Source organism: Equus przewalskii, chromosome 4 (genome assembly GCF_037783145.1).
Source record: "Equus przewalskii isolate Varuska chromosome 4, EquPr2, whole genome shotgun sequence".
In the NCBI taxonomy this organism is placed as follows: Eukaryota; Metazoa; Chordata; class Mammalia; order Perissodactyla; family Equidae; genus Equus; species Equus przewalskii.
The window spans coordinates 41,688,627-41,707,595 of NC_091834.1; the positions used below are offsets into that span (position 1 = coordinate 41,688,627).

Consider the following 18,969-nt stretch of genomic DNA (forward strand, 5'->3'; position numbering starts at 1 on the left):
TTCTAGTCATTCACCCATTCCTACTCTCACTGATTGATACAACTCTTCTTTATTGAGGTCCTAGCAATATAGGCATGAACAAGACAGCCAGGATTCTTTCTTATGGAGTTTATATTCTAGTGCAGAGAATTGGGCAAGAAACAAGACCATTCTAATAGTGGTAAGTGGTAGAAAGGAAATAAAGTAGAATTGTGTGCTACCATGACAGGTTGCATAATATAAAAGTCACCTTTTAAGTAACAAAGGAAATTATTTGTCCTTCAATAAAGAGATTTAAAACACATTTATTGAAATAGCTGATAAATGTGATCTTATATTAGTTATTTTAGGGTTTTCTGGGGTTTTTTGCTTCCTTTCAGTTTTTATTCTTTTCATTCCTATGGATAATATCTTGTTTTGTTTGTTTTTTTCTTCAATGATATGGAAGATATTTTTTATTTACATAAGTGATTATTTTTATAGTCTCTAAAAACATTCTATAATCTAAATTTCACCTACCTGTCAAATCTAAGAATTATATTTTTTGTTTTCAGCTTTGTAACATGTAAAATATAATCTTACATACTCCTTCTTACTTACAGTCTTTATTAACATAATCTTAAGGATTGGATTTTATTAATTGTATTGAATAACTCTTCTTAATCTGGTTTCCTATCCACAACTGTTACACTGATTTACCTCTATATTTAACTGCTTACCATCAATCATTGTACAATAATTTTATCTTCCTGAATTTCTTAATTTTGATGTTAAACATCTCTACATAATTACTTTAAAAATAACTTGAATATATTTTTAAGCTCTTGCATATTTAAAACTGGTTTTCTGTTGTCTTTACACACAAATAGTAATTTTACCAGCTATAAAATTCTTATGTCACCATCTTTGGTTTGCTCAAAGCTATACATATCACTCCATTATCTCCTGGGTAGATAATTTTCTTTTCTGTTTAATTCTATAGTTTATTTTCTTTGTCTTTGAAATTTAAAAATTTACCGTATAGGGCAAAGTGTGGATCTCAAGACTGATTTCTTCTTCAGAGTATCCTTTAGGAGTCGTTTAGATCTCAGTTCTCTTCCTTCTGTTCTCTATTTGTCATATTGTCTGTCTTTTTAAATTTGCCATTACATTTTTCAGTTACTTGATGATACCTTTGAAAGGTTCAAGAAAACCAGAAGTCAAGAACTTAGCTTAAATTTTCCTGGGTCGTTTGTATCCCTAGGTTCTGGCAGAAGTGAACATAACTCCCCTGTGGAGGAGTCCCTTTTAACCAGGCCTGAAAGATTCTTACAGATAGAATTCCAAGGAATATTGATTCTTCAGTCAAACTTCACAAAAATACGGGGGCTGGCCCCATGGCCGAGTGGTTGAGTTCGCACGCTCTGCTCCAGGCGGCCCAGTGGTTCGTTGGTTCGAATCCTGGGCGCGGACGTGGCACTGCTCATCAAGCCGCGCTGGGGCGGCGTCCCACATGCCACAACTAGAAGGACCCACAACGAAGAATATACAACTATGTACCAGGGGGCTTTGGGGAGAAAAAGGAAAAAAATAAAAAAATAAAAATAAATAAAAAAAAACTTCACAAAAATACATAAGGAAACAAGGCTGTGTGAGTGAGAGTTAACAAAAACATAGCAGAATCAGATATGCAAGAGACTCAGTTTTTAGTATATCTCATCTAAGACAAAATAGTTATGTTTACTATATTTAAAGACTAAAAGACAGACTTGAAAATATGCTAAGGATCATGAGACTTTTTAAAAAAGATCAAGCATATTTGGCAAAAAACAAATTGGAACATTAGGAATTAAAAATAGTCACTTAATGCACTGGTTGGCATTTAATATATTAGACATAGATGAAGAGAGATTTTATGGGCTAGAAGACAGATCAAAGGAGTTACTCAGAATGTAACACAGAGAGATATAGAAATGCAAAATAATAGCATGCAGGGTGCTATTATATATTATAATAAAACAACATCTAATAATATAATAGCTAATATTATAATGTAATAAAATGAGGAGGTCTAACATGCATCTTAATGGAATCCCAGAGCAGAGGGGTCAAAATCAGAGAATGGGGCAGAGACAATATTTGAAAAGATAGAAGCTAATAACACTCCAAAACTGGTGAAAGATATCAATCTTCAGATTTAGGAAGCCCAAAAAATTCCAAAAAGAATAAACAGAAAGAAATCCACATTAGACTTATAATAGCAAATCTACACAACACCAAAAAACAATGAAATATTTCAAAAGATTGCCTCAAAATCATAACAGAGTTACAGCTGACTTGTCAATAACAACAGTGGAGCCAGAAGGCAGTGACATAGTATCTTCAAAGTGGTAAGAAAATATGTGTCAACGCAGAATTCCATATACAGCAAAAATTTCAAGAATACGGGCAAATAAAGTTATTTTTAGATATGCAAAACCTGCAAGTTCTTTTCAGGTATACAAAACCAAGAGACTCTCTTAAAGGAAATTCAAAATGATGTATTTCAGGCAGAAGGAAAATGATTCCAGATAGAAGACCTGAGCTGCAAGAAGGAATGATGAAAGTGGTTCATATGAGAAGAAATAGTATAAATTCTAAATTCGTGGAGACTTAAAAAGGAATAAAAATATTCAGTCAACCCAAAAGAAAGTAAAAGAGAAGAAAAAGAAAAACAAAGAGCACACATAAGATGGTAGAATAAATGCAGATATGTCAGTCACTATAATATGAGTAAATTAACAAAATCCATTTGTTAAAAAGCAAAGCTTAGGGGCCAGCCTGGTGGTGTAGTGGTTAAGTTTGTATTTTGTATTGCTCTGCTTTGGCAGCCTGGAGTTCATGGGTTCAGATCCCAGGCACAGACCTACACACGGCTCATCAAGCCATGCTGTGGTGGCATCCCGTATACACAAAATAGAGGAAAATTGGCAACAGATATTAGCTCAGGGCCAATCTTCCTCACCAAAAAGAAAAAAAAAGAGCAAAGTTTATTAAATTGATTGGAAAGATAAGCTAGCTTAAAAGAAATCTAAATACAGTATTGTGATTTACATGAAAAATACTAAGGGTAGAGAAAGGTTTAAAAAAAAAAAAGGATGACATAACTACAAATATCATTAGAATAGATTTTAAGGCAAAAGGTGTTACTGGAGATAGAGGGTCACTAGATCATGGTAAAAGGTTCATTTCACCAGAAAATATGACAGTTCTAAAGTTGTATGCCCGTAATAACATAGATGAAAATTATATAAAGTAAAAAACAGACAAAAACCCAAGGATAAAAAGAAAGATCTATCATCAGAGTTGGAGATTCAAATATACTTCTCTTAGTCATTCACTTATCAAATAGCCCAGAGTTCACCAAACTTTGTCTTAAAAAGGGCCATATAGTAAATATTTTAGACTTTGCAGGGCACATATGCTCTCTGTTGCATATTTGTCTTTGCATCATTTCTAGTTCACTGGGCTGTATGGCAGAGGCTATGGGCCAGCTTTGGCCCATGGGCTGTAGTGTGCTGATTGTTGAAATAGACAGTAATAATCAGGAAGGGTGTAAATGATTTGAGCAACAGAATTAAGAAGTTGATGTTGACCACAGACTATATACAGTGGATACTCTTCTCAAGTACACCTGGAACATTTATGAAAATAAGTCACATACTGTACCATAGAGCAAATATCAATAAAATTTTAAAGATTATCTTATAATCAATCAACATTATCCAATCAAGTAATAAAATTAGTACAGCCACTTTTAACAATAATTTGGCATCTCTTCATAAATTGAACATGTGATTCCTTTATGACCCAGCAATTCCACTGCTAGTTGTATAGCCTAGAAGGACTTTTATGACCAGTGGACATGCATAAGAGTGATCACAGTAGTACTATTCATGATAGTCGGAACTGGAGACAATACAAATATCCATCATGCACACAATGAATGAATAAATAGTGCTTATTCATAAATGGGATACTCTAAGAAAGTGAAATTGGATTTAAAACTGCTTCACATGGCAGTATGGAATCTTAACATAGTGTTAGGAGAATAAAGCAAGCCACAGAAAAATAAATATAATTATATGAAGTTCAAAACATGCAAAGCTATATAATATATTGTTTAGAGCTATAAATATTTGTGACACAATTATAAAGAAAAGCAAAGGAAAGATATACACATATTCAGAATATCATTATACGGAAGACCCTAAAGAATCCAACAAAAAACATTTTAGAACTAATTTACAAATTCACTAAAGTTGCTCAATACAAAGTCAACATAGAAAAATCAGTTGCATTTCTATACACTAACAACAAACTATCTGAAAAAGAAATTTAAAAAAATCCCATTTACAGTGGCATCCAACAATAGCATATTTAGGAATACATTTAAACGAGGAGGTGGAAGATCTGTACACTGAAGATTCTAGGACATTGATGAAAGAAATGGAAGAAGACAGAAATTAATGGAAAGATATCCTGTTCGTAGATTGGAAGACTTAATAGATTGTTAAAATGTCCATCCTACCCAAGGCAACCTATAGATTCAGCATAATCCCTATCAAAATTTCAATGGCATTTTTCACAGAAATAGAAAAAACAATCCTAAAATATGTATGGAACTACAAAAGACCCTGAAAAGCCAAAACAATCTTGAAAAAGAACAAAGCTGGAGGCATCACACTTCCTGATTTCAAACTATATTATGAAGCAATGATAATCAAAACAGTATGGAATTGGCATAAAATAGATTATGGACCAATGGAACAGAATTGAGAATTCAGAAATAAACCCACACATATATGGTCAACTAATATTTGACAAAGGAACCAAGAATAGTCAATGGGAAAAGCACAGTCTCTTCAATAAATGGTGTTGAGAAAACTGGATATTCACATGCAAAGAATGAAATAGGCCCCTTATATTATACTGCTTACAAAAATTAAGTCAAAATAGATTAAAGACTTAAATGTGTAAGACCTGAAACCATGAAACTCCTAGAAGAAAACATAGGCAGTAAGTTCCTTCACTTCGGTCTTGGTTTTTTGGATTTGACACCAAAAGCACAAGCAACAGAAACAAAAATAAACAAGTAGGACTACGTCAAACTAAAAAGCTTCTGCACAGCAAAAGAAACCATCATCCAAATGAAAAAGTATCCTAGAGAGTGGGAGAAGATATTTGCAAGTCATATATCTCATAAGGGGTTAATATCCAAAATATATAAGGAACTCATACAACTCAATAGCAAAAAAACCAAATAATCCAATTAAAATATGGACAGAGGACCTGAAAAGACATTTTTCCAAAGAAGACATACAAATGGCCAACAGGTACGTGAAAAGGTGCTTAGCATCACTATTCATCAGGGAAATGCAAATCAAACCCACAATGAGAGGGGCTGGCCCTGTAACATAGTGGTTAAAATTTGTTGCGCTCCAGTGGCCTGAGTTTGTGGGTTCAGATCCCGGGCACAGGCCTACACCACTCATCAGTCATGCTGTGGCAGCAACCCACATGTAAAGTAGAGGAAGACTGGCACAGATGTTAGCTCAGGGCTAATCTTCCTCAGCAAAAAAAAAAGAGAGAGAAAAAACCCACAATGACATATCACATCATACCTGTAGAATGGCTGTTATCAAAAAGACAAGAGATAACAAGTGTTGGTGAGAATGTGGGGAAAAGGGAACCTTTGTACACTGTGGTGGGAATGTAAATTGGTGCAGCCACTATGGAAAACAGTATGGAGGTTCCTCAAAAATTTTAAAAAAGAACTGCCTTGTGATCCAGCAATCCCACTTCTGGGTATTTATCTAAAGGAAATGAAATCAGTTTCTGAAGAGATATCTGCACCTCCATGTTCATTGCAGCATTATTTACAATGGCCAAGATATGGAAAAAACCCATTGTCTACTGACAGAGGAATGGAGGAATGGATAAAGAAAATGTGACATATATATATATACACACACATACACACACAGAATAGAATATTATTCAGCGATAAAAAAAGAAGGAAATGCTGCCATATGCAACAACATGGATGAACCTTGAGGCTATTACACTAAGTGAAATAAGTCAGACAGAGAAAGACAAATACTGTATGATCTCACTTACATGTGGAATCTAAAAAAACTGAACTCATAAAAACAAAGAGTAGATTGGTGGTTGCCAAGAGGTGGTGGAAATGGGGAGATGGATGTTTTGCAAACAAAAAGGATAGCATTTACTTCCTAGTGAGGGAGGGAAAGGAATATGTTGTGGGAGGACACAAAGTAAACTTGAGAGTTCCTAGTGATGCTCTCTTCCAAAACTGAGTGGTGAAATACTTGAGTGGTGCTTGTTATGTTATATTCTTTATGTCTTACACATATTTTAATATATTATCTCCTCATTGTTTAAGAAATGAAATAAAATATACAGCAAGGATGGACACTTTTTTGCGGCATTTTACTATACAGGAGAACAGAGCAATAAAGCGTTAGGACGAGGGAGATAAAAGCTTTTTTTTTAAATAGGAGATGTTACATCATGTTGGATACTAATAGGAGTGATGTAGTAAATAGATGAAAAGTTATAATGAGAACGAAGGGGTAGTTTCAAGGACAAAGTTCTTGAGAAGTGTTGCGGCGTACAAATGGTTTGACCCCAGAGAGAGTTCATCCAACTTAATGAGGGGTGGGGAAGAGTATATGGCACAGTTGCAGGTAGGTTGGTAGATTTGTTGAAAGGAAGTGAAGATGATCTCTAGAGATTCTTAGCCATAAATTTAAAATGAAACTAGTCAACATGATTCTGTGCTTTCCTCCAACCCACGTCCGGCTGCTCAAGTGCATTCGGGTTTGCAGTTGGTATAAAATTGGGTTTAACTGGGGTTGGGATTTTACCAGGTAGATGAAAACCAGGTAGAAACAAGAAGGCAATGGAATTAAAGGTGTATGCAGTGAAATAATTACAGTGATGAAATACAGAATCAAAGTTGGACAAAGAAGGAAAAGACATGATGGTGACCTGGACAACAAAAAGTGGATTGGCCCTCTTTGTGGGGTCACTGAACTGCCAGAGTGCAGCTTCTAGGGGGTGAGGTAGATTGTTAGGAGATGGTAGTCAACATGCACAAAGCAGGAAGTAGAGCTCTGGGGTTAGTAGTTTTATTATTAACCTAAGGTCTAAGATGACCAGGGAAGCACATTGGCTGTTGTGGGTTGAACAAAGAAGATTTTGGAGGGCATGGAACTGAAAGGATGGAGTGTATATTCATGGTTTTCAACTCTGGCTGCACAAAATCTGAGGAGATTTCAAAGAATATTGATGCCCAGGCCCTACTCCAGACTAATTAAATCGGGATCTCTGTGTGTGGTTTCTGGGGAATTGCTATTTTTTAAGAGCTCCCCATATGATTATAATGTGCATTCAGGGTTGAGAACCATAATCTACATGAATGTTGGCATTGCCAAGAATGATCATAGGAGACAGGGTGGAGAAAAGCATGGTGAACTGGGGGAGTATGAGAGGAAGGAGGGATGAATCAGGATCAGTGTCTCCTTGAAGGGCACTTAGCTCAAGTCATTGCATATAGTATGTGCACTCAATAAACAATAACTGCTACTAGTTTTGTATTATCATCATTATTATTACTAATAGTGGCAACAGCAGCAGCATTATCCTGGGAAGAGTCAGATCTTTTATTAAATTTTCAACATGTCCTTACCAAAGGTTAAAAACCACCAATTGTAGATGATCATCAGGGAGGGTTCCTAATAGAGTTTGGGGGAGAAAATCCCTAGATATTGGCAGTATTTTTCTTTTCTTTCTTTCTTTTTTTTTTTTTTTTGGTGAGGAAGATTAGCCCTGAGCTGACATCTGCACTAGTCTTCCTCTATTTTGTACATGGGTCACCACCATGACAGGGCTTGGTGAGTGGTATAGGTCCTTGCCCGGGATCTGAACCCACAAACCCGGGTCACCAAAATTGTGAGTATTCTTAACTAACCTTCCAGAGTAATACTAAAGCAAGGAGGCGCTCCATCCTACCATGGCCTGATTTTGCAGTCTGTAGGCATCAGAAGCCTGCAAGAGTTGGATGCAACTCCTTGCCCTTGGGAGCCAAACAGTCTCCTAATAGACCTTATTTTCTCTCAACAAACCTAAAGGCTAAGACAACTGATGAGCATTTCCCCATTAATAAGAACCTAAAAGGCTGTTAGTTGTGTTTCAGCGTTCCTGTCACCAGAGTGGGAATGGGGAAAGGAGACAGACATTAAACATATAAGACTCTAATATTTTATGTTTTCAAGTTACTTTGTGAGCCTCTTTTACTCTTGCTCCCTCCCCCACAAAGGAAGAGTGTTATTAATCAGGGTAACAGTACTGTTTAAAGATAATGTGTATTTCTAGGTAGTTTAGTGACTCTTCAAGATGTGGTCTCACTAAAGAATGCAAGGAATTCTACGAGGTAGAAACTGACAATGTAACATAATCTTATTTTTGTGTTATTGCATACAAAAGCATGTTTTCATGTAGATTCTCTGGATCACTGGGAAGGCTGGCAGACAAACATCTTAGAAAAGATACTATCAAAGAAAGAATTGGGAAATATTACCATTTGGAACATTCCAGATTCTATTCTAGTCTTAAGAGAATGAAATACATTTCTCCCTTTATATCCACCAGATTTTAGTTTGCTATAAAGAAACGTAACCTCTTATGTTTTATTCCCAATCTTCTCTGTCCTCTATAATAGTTCTTGTCAGCTTGTATTACAAATGAATAAAAGAGCTAATTTAAAAACCTACCATCTTATACAGGAAGGCACACTTTTCTCCATGGCCCTGTATAAAACAAAAATAATGATGACAAGGCTAGATAATGACACCTTACAGTAAAGAACGTAATCTCTGTGCAGTCTCTCTGTTGGGTGTGTTAGGTAAGCAAGGACAATAAAGTAAACGAAAGGTTATGTTTTATAAACCAGTCATCTTTTAAATTCCTTCAGCTGTGCTTCTGTCCCCATTTCACACACGCAATCCCCAACTATTCATTTCCTAATTGTGTAACCCTGAGTGACTTCGCTCTGTGAGCTCCAGCCCTGCCTCTGTAAAATGAGGGTAACTCTCTCTCTGCCTTCTTCACGGGGGTGTTATTAAAAACGAATGAGGTTATGGATGTGGAAATACTTTGTAAATTAGAAACTGCTACACGTAATGCTTTTTGTTGTCATTGTCATTCGTTTTCTTGTGTTGTCATTGCTATATTTCCGATCTAAAAGGTGACCTTTAACTTATTTTGATAAGCATAACCAAGACCTAGACAGGTTTAAAACCTGATTTGCCATCACCAATATGAGCATAAGAACTTAGGACATTTAAAACTTATTATTGTGATCCATCAAAAACTTAGAATGATTTATTGAGGTCTAAAAGAAAAATAGTGCTATATTTTCTGATAACCTGTGGGCATTTCCATGATGCTGTTGAGTAAAATATGGCAAGGCAAATCAAGTTGCCTTTTTATTTTTTGGATGGCTATTGTGTGAATATTCCACTGAGAAGAAAGTTCATTATCTGAGGAAAACTGTTACTATCCTAGGGAAAAAATAAAGAGTACATCTCTTACTCAATACATATTCTTCAGAAATCTTGGTCACTGGAGGTCTGTTGTTTCTTTTAGCCTCTCCTGAGAAAATTCTTTTTTCCCCTTTCAGCAAATACTTCCTAAGCACCTGTTCTATGCCAGGCATGGTTCTGAAGGATGGAGAGAGAATACAATTATGAACAAAATAGACATGGTCCACGCCCTCCCAGAGCTCTCAGTCTGTGGGGGATAAAGGAAGTTACGAAAACCCAATACAGTCTGTCCTGTGACCATGAAAGGGGGTGCCGTGGGCCATCATCTGTTGGGTGAAGAATCTCACCATTTCTTAAATATGGTTCCGTTTAAGATGGCCCATCCCATACAGTCAGCTCTTCAGACAGCAGTCTGGATGCACACATTTAAAAATCTATTTAATGAATCTACTTTGCAGACACTAAATAAAGTCTCCTTGCCACTTTAAGAAAGAAAAACACAAGATGCCATTTTAAGCCCCGACTTTTAAAGTTGAGCACTTGGCTGCAAAGTGTGTAGAAGGTCATTTGCTTTGGCATGCAGGTGTCCCTGTCAGGGCCCACCTGTCTATTCTTGAGATTCACTACCAAAATGAACCTCTTTCTTGGCCCAATTAATTGCTCATTGGGTAGTTCTAGAACTCAAATGATTGCTAAAGAGCAGCAGATTCTTCTGTGAGGAATGGTAAACCTTATTTTAAAATCAAAGATCTTCTGAACTTAGAGTACTTTTCTTCTAGAGCTGTATGTAAATCTCTGTTTCTTTTAACCCATCTCTGCATGGATTGGCAATGAAGAATACTGTTCTTGTTCTTACACATAGAAAATAAATGAAGGGATCAAGTAAACTGCTATACTTGTGGTATTTAATATTATGTAACATTCTATTGAGCGTTATATTTGGATTGAATTCAAACCTGTTCATAAATATGGGCCTAGTAGGCTGCAGATACCTTAAGAGCCTAAAGAAAGGAGGACTTCATAAAAAGTGGCTGTATTTTCTGCAATGAGGGTTCCTTGCCACCTTGTGATTCTCAGATAAAATCCTTTCCACCTAGGAAAAAAGTTCTGGCTTTGGAGCCAGACTGACCTGGGTTAAATCTCACTTCCACAATTTCCTGAATTGACATTATTTGCACAGCTAACATTCCCCGGACCCAGTAATGTCAATTCTGTAACCCCCAAAACCCTGCCTCCCCCAAACCTCAAAAACCAACAGGGGGTTTCCCCCTAACACACACACACACACACACACACACACAAAATTTTGCAAGTTTAAAATTGAGGTTTGCTTATAAGAGTAAACTGAATGAGATGACTAATTCTTGGTTTATGACAAAGTGGTCCTTTCCAGCTTGCCAGTGGGAAGGAATGAACGCTTTCATGTAAGACATGAATACTTATCCTAAATTCATAGCCTTCCTCCACCTGACTGAATGAAAATGCGTGGCTGAAGGTGCTTTGGTGACCAATCTTGTTCCCTCTCTTCCTTCCTCTTAATAAGAGGCTGGCACGGCCTTCCCAGGTGTCCATTATGTGGTCACCTGCAGATAAGATCACCCAGAACCTTCGTCTGAATCTCAGAGTGGGAACTGGTTGACAAGAGGGCACAAATTACACACAGTCCAGATTTTTGCCTTCAACAAGCTCCATGCCATAATCTACCATGTCTCCTCTCAAGGTGCAGTTCAAGGTTTGAATTTCAACTCTCATTTAGGACCTGGTTGTTTTAATATAGCTTGCCTAACTATGCTTCTCTGTTAATTATTTTTAATGTTTTGTTAATACCTCTTCTTAGAGGAGCCAAGAGCCTCTTGCAAGACTGACTTCTGGTGTTAATTCCTTCTCCAACATCACTCTCTCACAGCTGTCATTAATTGACATTCACGTCAAAATGACAGCCCTTCTTTGGGTGTGACTTCACCTAGCATGTGATTATGTGGATTTTTTTTCCTTTTATCTTTTTTTCCATTTTAGTTCAGACTGTAAGTTCTCATTAAAGTTAAATCATAAGAATGCAAGGCTGAATTGTAAGTAGGTAAATTTTTTCTTAGGTATCTACCCTTCCCAGGTTTCTGATCCCTACTCCCCCAAAGTCATGTAAGATGCTAGTGATCCAACTAATATATAAATTCAAACACATTCACGTCAAGTGTTAAGGACCCTTTAATTTACTTCTTTTTTACTTTTAATTTAGAAGCAATTCCATATGCTTCTAAAAAGATTTCAGTTTGCACTAAGAGCTTAATTTGTCAATCTGTTATCTTTCTATGATTTATATTTTAAAATGGTGAAAAACATAGGTGGTTTTTGTTTACTACACAGGAATGTCCATCAAAGGTGGATTTTCAGGCCTCTGTAGTTGGGAACCTTCATAGTGTTGCCATTAAATAAACCACACTGTGTGGACAGCTACTTTTATTAAGCCTGATTTCTGCTAGTGTGCCTCACTTTTAATAATGGAATGCTCCTGAAACATTCTACATAAATTGTTGGAGAATAGACTTCTAGAACTGCACTGTCCCATACGGTAGCCACTGTCTACACGTGGCTACTGAGCACTCGAAATGTGGCCAGTCTGAGTTGAAATGTGCTGTAGGTATAAAATATACAGTGGATTTCCAAGGCATAGTCTGAAAAAAGGAATCTAAAATATCTCATTAATAATTTTTTTATATTGTTTGTTGAACTGACATTTTAAATATATTTAAATAAATATTTATTTATATTTATATTTAATAAAATATGTTTAAAATATATTAGATAAAATATATTGTTAAGGGGCCAGCCCAGTGATGCAGCAGTTAAGTGCACATGTTCCTTCGGCAGCCTGGTGTTCGCCGGTTGGGATCCCGGGTGCGGATATGGCAGCGCTTGGCAAGCCATGCTGTGGCAGGCGTCCCACATATAAAGTAGAAGAAAATGGGCATGGATGTTAGCTCAGGGCCGGTCTTCCTCAGTGAAAAGAGGAGGATTGGCAGCAGATGTTAGCTCAGGGTTGATCTTCCTCAAAAAAAAAAAAATATATATATATGTATATATATTTAAATATACTGTATTGTTAAAAATAATTTCAGCTGTTTCCATTTCCTTTTTTACTGTGGCTAGCAGAAAAATTTAAATTATATATGTGGCTCTCGTTAATTTCTGTTTAACAGGGCTGATCTATGGGGTTAAAGATCCTCTAATCCAAAACCAAATAGAATTCAGAGAAATGAAGGACCCTGCTTTAAGTCACAAGCATCTTAGCATAGTAGTAAAGCTTGAGACTAGAAGTTCCATGCAAATCTTAAGACTATTGCCCTTCTCAGTGATACCAGCTTTTTGTGACTCTAATACTTTAATTGTAAGAGGAAATGTCTGTCCTTCAGAATTCTTCACTGAACCCTTTAGTTAGAGCAAAGACTCTTCCTATAGTGCAAGTAAAACTTGCTTTTACTTTGTTTTATAAATTTGAAATTTCAGTTATTAGCTTTTCTTAAAATGGAGGTAGTTTTCCTTATGACCTTGCAAACAGAACATATAAGGCAGTGGAAATACTTTTTAAATAGATCCAGTAAATACCGTACTAGAGTTTTCAATCTCATTGCACTCTTATAATACAGATACGTCATAAATTTCAAGTCCTTATGGGTTTGCTCTAGGGTTAACACTATCATGTTAGCATCTAACTGGGGAATAATGCTGGTAAGAGTGAGACCTCCAGGCTGTATATTTCCTTGGTAAACTGCTAGGCAACTAGTTATTTTCTCTTGCTAAGCTTTAATACTCTCTGTGTTAGTATTGTGCGAACAGCCTTTATTTGAGCTAACAAATTGCTCATGTGTAGAAAAGTCATCCTGAGTTCAGTTTTTAAGAGCAATATAGTATGGTGTTCTACAGTGTACAGACTGTGACCTTGGACCAGTTATTTAATGTCTGTGCCTCACTTTCTTCGTCCATACATTAGGACATACATGCTACCACTTACCTGTAGGGTGGTTGTACAGATTTGGATGACATGTATGTAAAGCATATATATATGGCATAATATTCCATAGAATCCCGTAGGATCAAATTTATCCAAATCCAAGTAAAAGATAAAAGAGCAAGTGTTTGTTCTTATTTTTAAAATATTTTTAGCTCCTCCCTGGCTTCCCAGAAATCCTCCACCACTGAAGTAAGAGTTCTTGGTCAAATCTGGTTATAAAGACATCTTATTTTCTGTAAATATATAAAAATTCATAATTATTATCTGAGAGATATCACAATCTTTACAACACATAGCTGGAGATATTCTCATTACAAGTATAATATCCATAAAATATCACATTTATGAAATAAAACATGAACAGATGAGACTATGTTAAAAAGCTCATCCAAATGGTACTTGTTTTTTTCCAATTGCGTCAAAAAGAATAAAATACCAGAAATAAATTTAACCAAGTAAGTGAAAGACCTGTACACTGAAAACTATAAGACATTGATGAAGACAGTGAAGAAGACACAAATAAATAGAAAGATAGTCTGTGCTTATGGATTGGAAGCACTAATGTTGTTAAAATGTCCACAATACCCAAAACAATCTCTAGAAGCATTAACATTGTTAAAATGTCGATAGTACCCAAAGAAATCTATAGATTCAATGCAGTCTCTATCAAAATTCCAATGGCATTTTTCACAGAAATAGAAAAAACAATCCTAAAATTCATATGGAACCACAAAAGACCCTGAATAGCCAAAGCAATCCTGAGAAAGAAGAACAAAGCCGGAGGCATCACATCCCCTGATTTCAAACAATATTACAAAACTGTAATAAATAATCAAAATAGCGTTATTGCTATAAAAATACACATAAACCAATGGAACAGAATAGAGAGCTCGGAAATAAACCCATGCATATATGGTCAATTAATTTATGACAAAGGAGCCAAAAATATACAAATGGGGAAAGGACAGTCTCTTCAATAAATAGTGTTGGGAAAAATAGACAGTTATGTGCAAAAGAAAGAAACTGGCCACTTGTCTTATACTATACACAAAAATCAAGTCAAAATGGGTTAAAAACTTGAATGTAAGACCTGAAACCATGAAACTCCTAGAAGAAAACATAGGCTGTAAGTTCCTTGACATTGGTCTTGGCAGTTTTTTAGATATGGCACCAAAAGCACAGACACAAAAGCAAAAATAAACAAGTGGGACTACATCAAACTAAAAAGCTGCTGCCCAGCAAAGGAAACCATTAACAAAATGAAAAGGCAACCTATTGAATGGGAGAAAATATTTGCAAACCATATATCTGATAAAGGGTTAATATCTAAAATATATAAAGAACTCATGCAACTCAATAGCAGAAAACAAACAATCTGATTTAAAAATGGGCAGAAGATTTGAATAGACATTTTTCCAAAGAAAACATACAGATGGCCAACAGAGACCATGAAAAGGTGCTCAGCATCACTAATCATCAGGGAAATGCAAATCAAAACCACAATGAGATATCACCTCACACCTGTTAGAATGGCTATTAGCAAAAGGAAAAGAGTTAAGTGTTAGTGAGAATGTGGAGAAAAGGGAACCCTTTTGCACTGTTGATGGAAATGTAAATTGGGGCAGCCACTGTGGAAAACAGTATGGAGGTTCCTCACAAAATTAAATGTAGAACTACCATGAGATCTAGCAATTCCACTTTCCAGTATTTATCTGAAGAAAATGAAACACTAGCTTGAAAAGATATATGCACCCCCATGTTCATTGCAGCATTATTTATAATAGTTAAGACATGGAAACAATTTAAGTGTCTATTTATGGATGAATGGTTAAAGAAAATGTTATACAGATAATTCACCCATAAAAAAAGAAGGAAACCTTGCCATTTGTGACAACATGGATGAACCTTGAGGACATTATGCTAAGTGCAATAAGTCAGACAGAGAAAGATAAATACTGTATGATCTCACTTATATGTGGAATCTACGAAAAAAAAAAAAAAAAACTGAACTCACAGATACAGAGAACAGATTGGGGTTGCCAGAGGCCGGGGTGGGTGGTGGGAGAAATAGGTGAAGGTGGTCGAAAGTTACAAACTTTCCATTGTAAAATAAATAAGTCCATGTGATGTAATGTACAGCTTGGTGACTATAGTTAATAATACTTGATTGTATATTAGAAAGTTGCTAAGAGAATAAATCTTAAAAGTTCTTATCACAAGAAAAATAAAGTTTTCTGCAAATACGTGTGGTGATGGATGATAACTAGACATTGTGGTGATCATTTCACAATATTCAAATATTGAATCATTACATTATATACTTTGAACCAATATGTCAATTATATCTCAATAAGAAAAAAGGCACTAGACATGCCAATTTCTCTCCTATCTCAGTGGTCATTACTTATTTGTCTATTTTAATGGTCTATTCTCAAAAAAACCCCAGCCCATCCAAATAGTAGGTGGGTGTTTTTTTCCCAATTGGCTTTTCAAAATCATGGTGAAATTTTGATAATCTTTAGTTATGGTTTGGTAACTATACCGGATGCTATTATAACACTGAATTGAATTTTAAAACTTGACATGTATTGAGAGAGTATTGAAACAAATAATTTGCAATTAATAATTATTTCCAGATTTCAAATATTTTAACCTTAACTATGGCAATTGAGTCACATAAGTTTACTCTAGAGGTTTTTCACTTAAAAAATATATATTTGATCACATGCGCAGTCAAAATTCATTATCTTGCTCCCCTTCACGCCCACCACCCATCCCGTTTCTTCTCATTGCCTGCTGTTCCTTCCTTATAACACTCCCCACAGTTGGATTCCTTGTGCTTTGCCCAATTTCCCCTCTGTACTATGATCTCCACCAAAGCAGCACCATGACTATTTATTCCCCACTCTGTCTGGTGCCAAGCATTATGGCAGACATTGAGTTCCTATAGGAATCCCCACTCTGTCTGGTGCCAAGCATTATGGCAGACATTGAGTTCCTATAGGAACTCAAATATTTTTTTGAATAGATGAATGCAGTTGACCTTCTGGTTCCTAATTCATTTCTTTCCTCTGTATCATACTGTCTTAGCCATTCTTATAATTACAATGCATATTTTTTAACTGCAGAAATGAAGGTCATTATTTATACCCGTTTGGCCAAATTTCTTAAAGTGATTTGGTTTGTTTACATGTAGTTAGAAAATTCTTAAAATGTTTTTAGTTGACAGTCATCTTTTGATATGTTTGAGCCAATATGAATTAAGCCAATGAGGAATTTTTTAACTTATTACTAAATGAGGAGAGGAATTCTTAAAAGTTTTTGAACCCATGATATACTATCTGGCATATCATTTTTTTAATTATAATTTTTAACACTTATTATTAATTGACTAAATTATTGAAGCCTCTTTCAGCTTGACTAGTTTCTGTGTCAGTTATTTATCTACAGTAACTTTAACTGAATTTAATAGAATCTGTTATGCCACTAAATGTATCAAAATACACTTTATGGGCAATCAGTGTTTCAGTTTGCTGTCTCAAAGTAAAATGACATAGAATTACTGTTTTCAAAAAGAGAACACATTTTAGCAACTTTAATGCATTCCAGTGAATTTGGTAATTGGGTTGAAATTACACAAATGTGTGGTTTCACTGCAGGAAGTCTCCAGTTCCTACACCAACAGTTGGTCTGGTGTCCAAAATGTTCACAGTTTGGTTAAAATTATGCTCACTACCAAATGTGGTACTTCCACCAAGGAAGATGGTGGTCTCAGAAATGACAACAGAGGATATGCTGAATAAAGCTTACTGTTACTGAAATGTTTGTTAGAAGAAGTTATTTCTCTGAGCATTGTTAAAGGAAGAAAAAGAAGTTTATGAAATCTTGACTGGAATGCTGCCTTGATCCATACCACTTGGGTTTGGAAACCAGGAAATCATTATAAAAATTGTAATTGGCTCTTTTCTTATTTAGTCATCACGCTTAATGGAAAAGACAACTAGAAAGTCAAGCCTGCTTTTAGAATTATTAGGTCAATTATCAGTATTTCTGAAGGAGATTTTTTAAAAAGCTATATATACTCTGGCAATTCTGTTATGTTTTACTGCCAGCTTTATTTAAACTGCTTTCTCAATTTGCAAGGATAATAAAATAATTTCTCTTGTTCTTTGAAAAACTGTATGCCAAATTCTTACAATGATGTTAGCCTGCCTGTTATTTAAGTTATGATTAGATTTTTTATGTTACTTGGATTTCTTAGAATAAAGTATTTCCCTTATGCTGAAATTTAGGCTAATACTGCATGTGGTAGACTTAACTGACTTTTTCAAATTTCATGATAGTTGTCAAGGAATAATAACTAAGGTTTACTGAGTACTTACCGTGTTCCAGGAAGTGTATTAAGGAGCTTTACCAGTGTTATCTCCTTCAGTCATCACAATGATGTTCTAAGTAGGTTTACTTACTCCCACTTTACAGATGAGGAAACTGAGGCATATGAAGATTAAGTAACTAAGGTAACATAAGGTAACTTTTCCAAGATCGCATAGTTTGGGAGCCCTCAACCAGTGTGTTTATATTATCTTTTCTACATTTCAACACAATTCACTGCAAAAGCATTTGTGGGGGTGTGCACATATAAGTTCATCCAGAATAAAATTAAGGAATGTGGCCAAGAGGAAGGCCACCAACCAGGGACTATGGTCTCAGTGGATTATGAGGGGTCTTCTGAAGGAAGGGTAAAGGATAACAGCTCAACACTGTTGAGTAACTTCATTGCTCAACACTGCAATATTCATTCATGCAGTTGCACTTGTTGAGTGTCTACTGTGTGCCAGGTGTTCCACTACATACTGCTCATAGAATACTCATAGAATTGACTGGACAGGAACTCTGCCTCATGGAACTTACATTTTAGGAGGAGACACAGACCAAAAACTAATCTAAAATAAAAATAGGCAGACAGATAAAACTATGTCAGGCCATGATAAATATAGTGAAGGAGATAACCTATGGAGTGAGATAGAGAACAAGTGGATGGGGAATCTACTTTAAGATGGGATGGACAGAGCAGGCCTCTCTGAGGAAGTGGTATTGAAGATGAGACTTAAAGAGTTACGAGGATGTGCTTAGAGTGAAGCAAGGAGTGTTAGATAGAAGTGGGGAGCAAAGGCAAATTGAAATATGATACCTTTTTCACATTCGGACTGGGAAAGATGAAAAAGCCTTTAGTTGTGGTGTGGGCAAAAGAAAACCCTCACACCCAGTAATAAGTCTATACAACTACTCTAGAGAGCAATCTGGCAATATCTAGCAAAGGTGAAGATAATTCTGTATATATACTCTAGAACAGTTTTTTTTTTTTTTAAAGATTGGCACCTGAGCTAACATCTG

General features: G+C 35.7%; 1 protein-coding gene and 1 long non-coding RNA gene across 5 annotated transcripts in view; one reads left to right on the forward strand and one right to left on the reverse strand.

Annotated features, from left to right (window-relative positions):
* UMAD1 (UBAP1-MVB12-associated (UMA) domain containing 1) overlaps window positions 1-18,969 on the forward strand; it is a 218,039-nt gene that overhangs the window by 176,608 nt on the left and 22,462 nt on the right. The gene's annotated exons all lie outside the window — the stretch shown is intronic.
* LOC139082799 (uncharacterized) lies at window positions 734-13,808 on the reverse strand. The gene is made up of 4 exons (XR_011539044.1): window positions 13,576-13,808; window positions 9,616-9,743; window positions 8,796-8,831; window positions 734-1,525 (listed from the first exon to the last, which is right to left on the reverse strand). It is a non-coding gene; the product is annotated as an uncharacterized lncRNA (long non-coding RNA).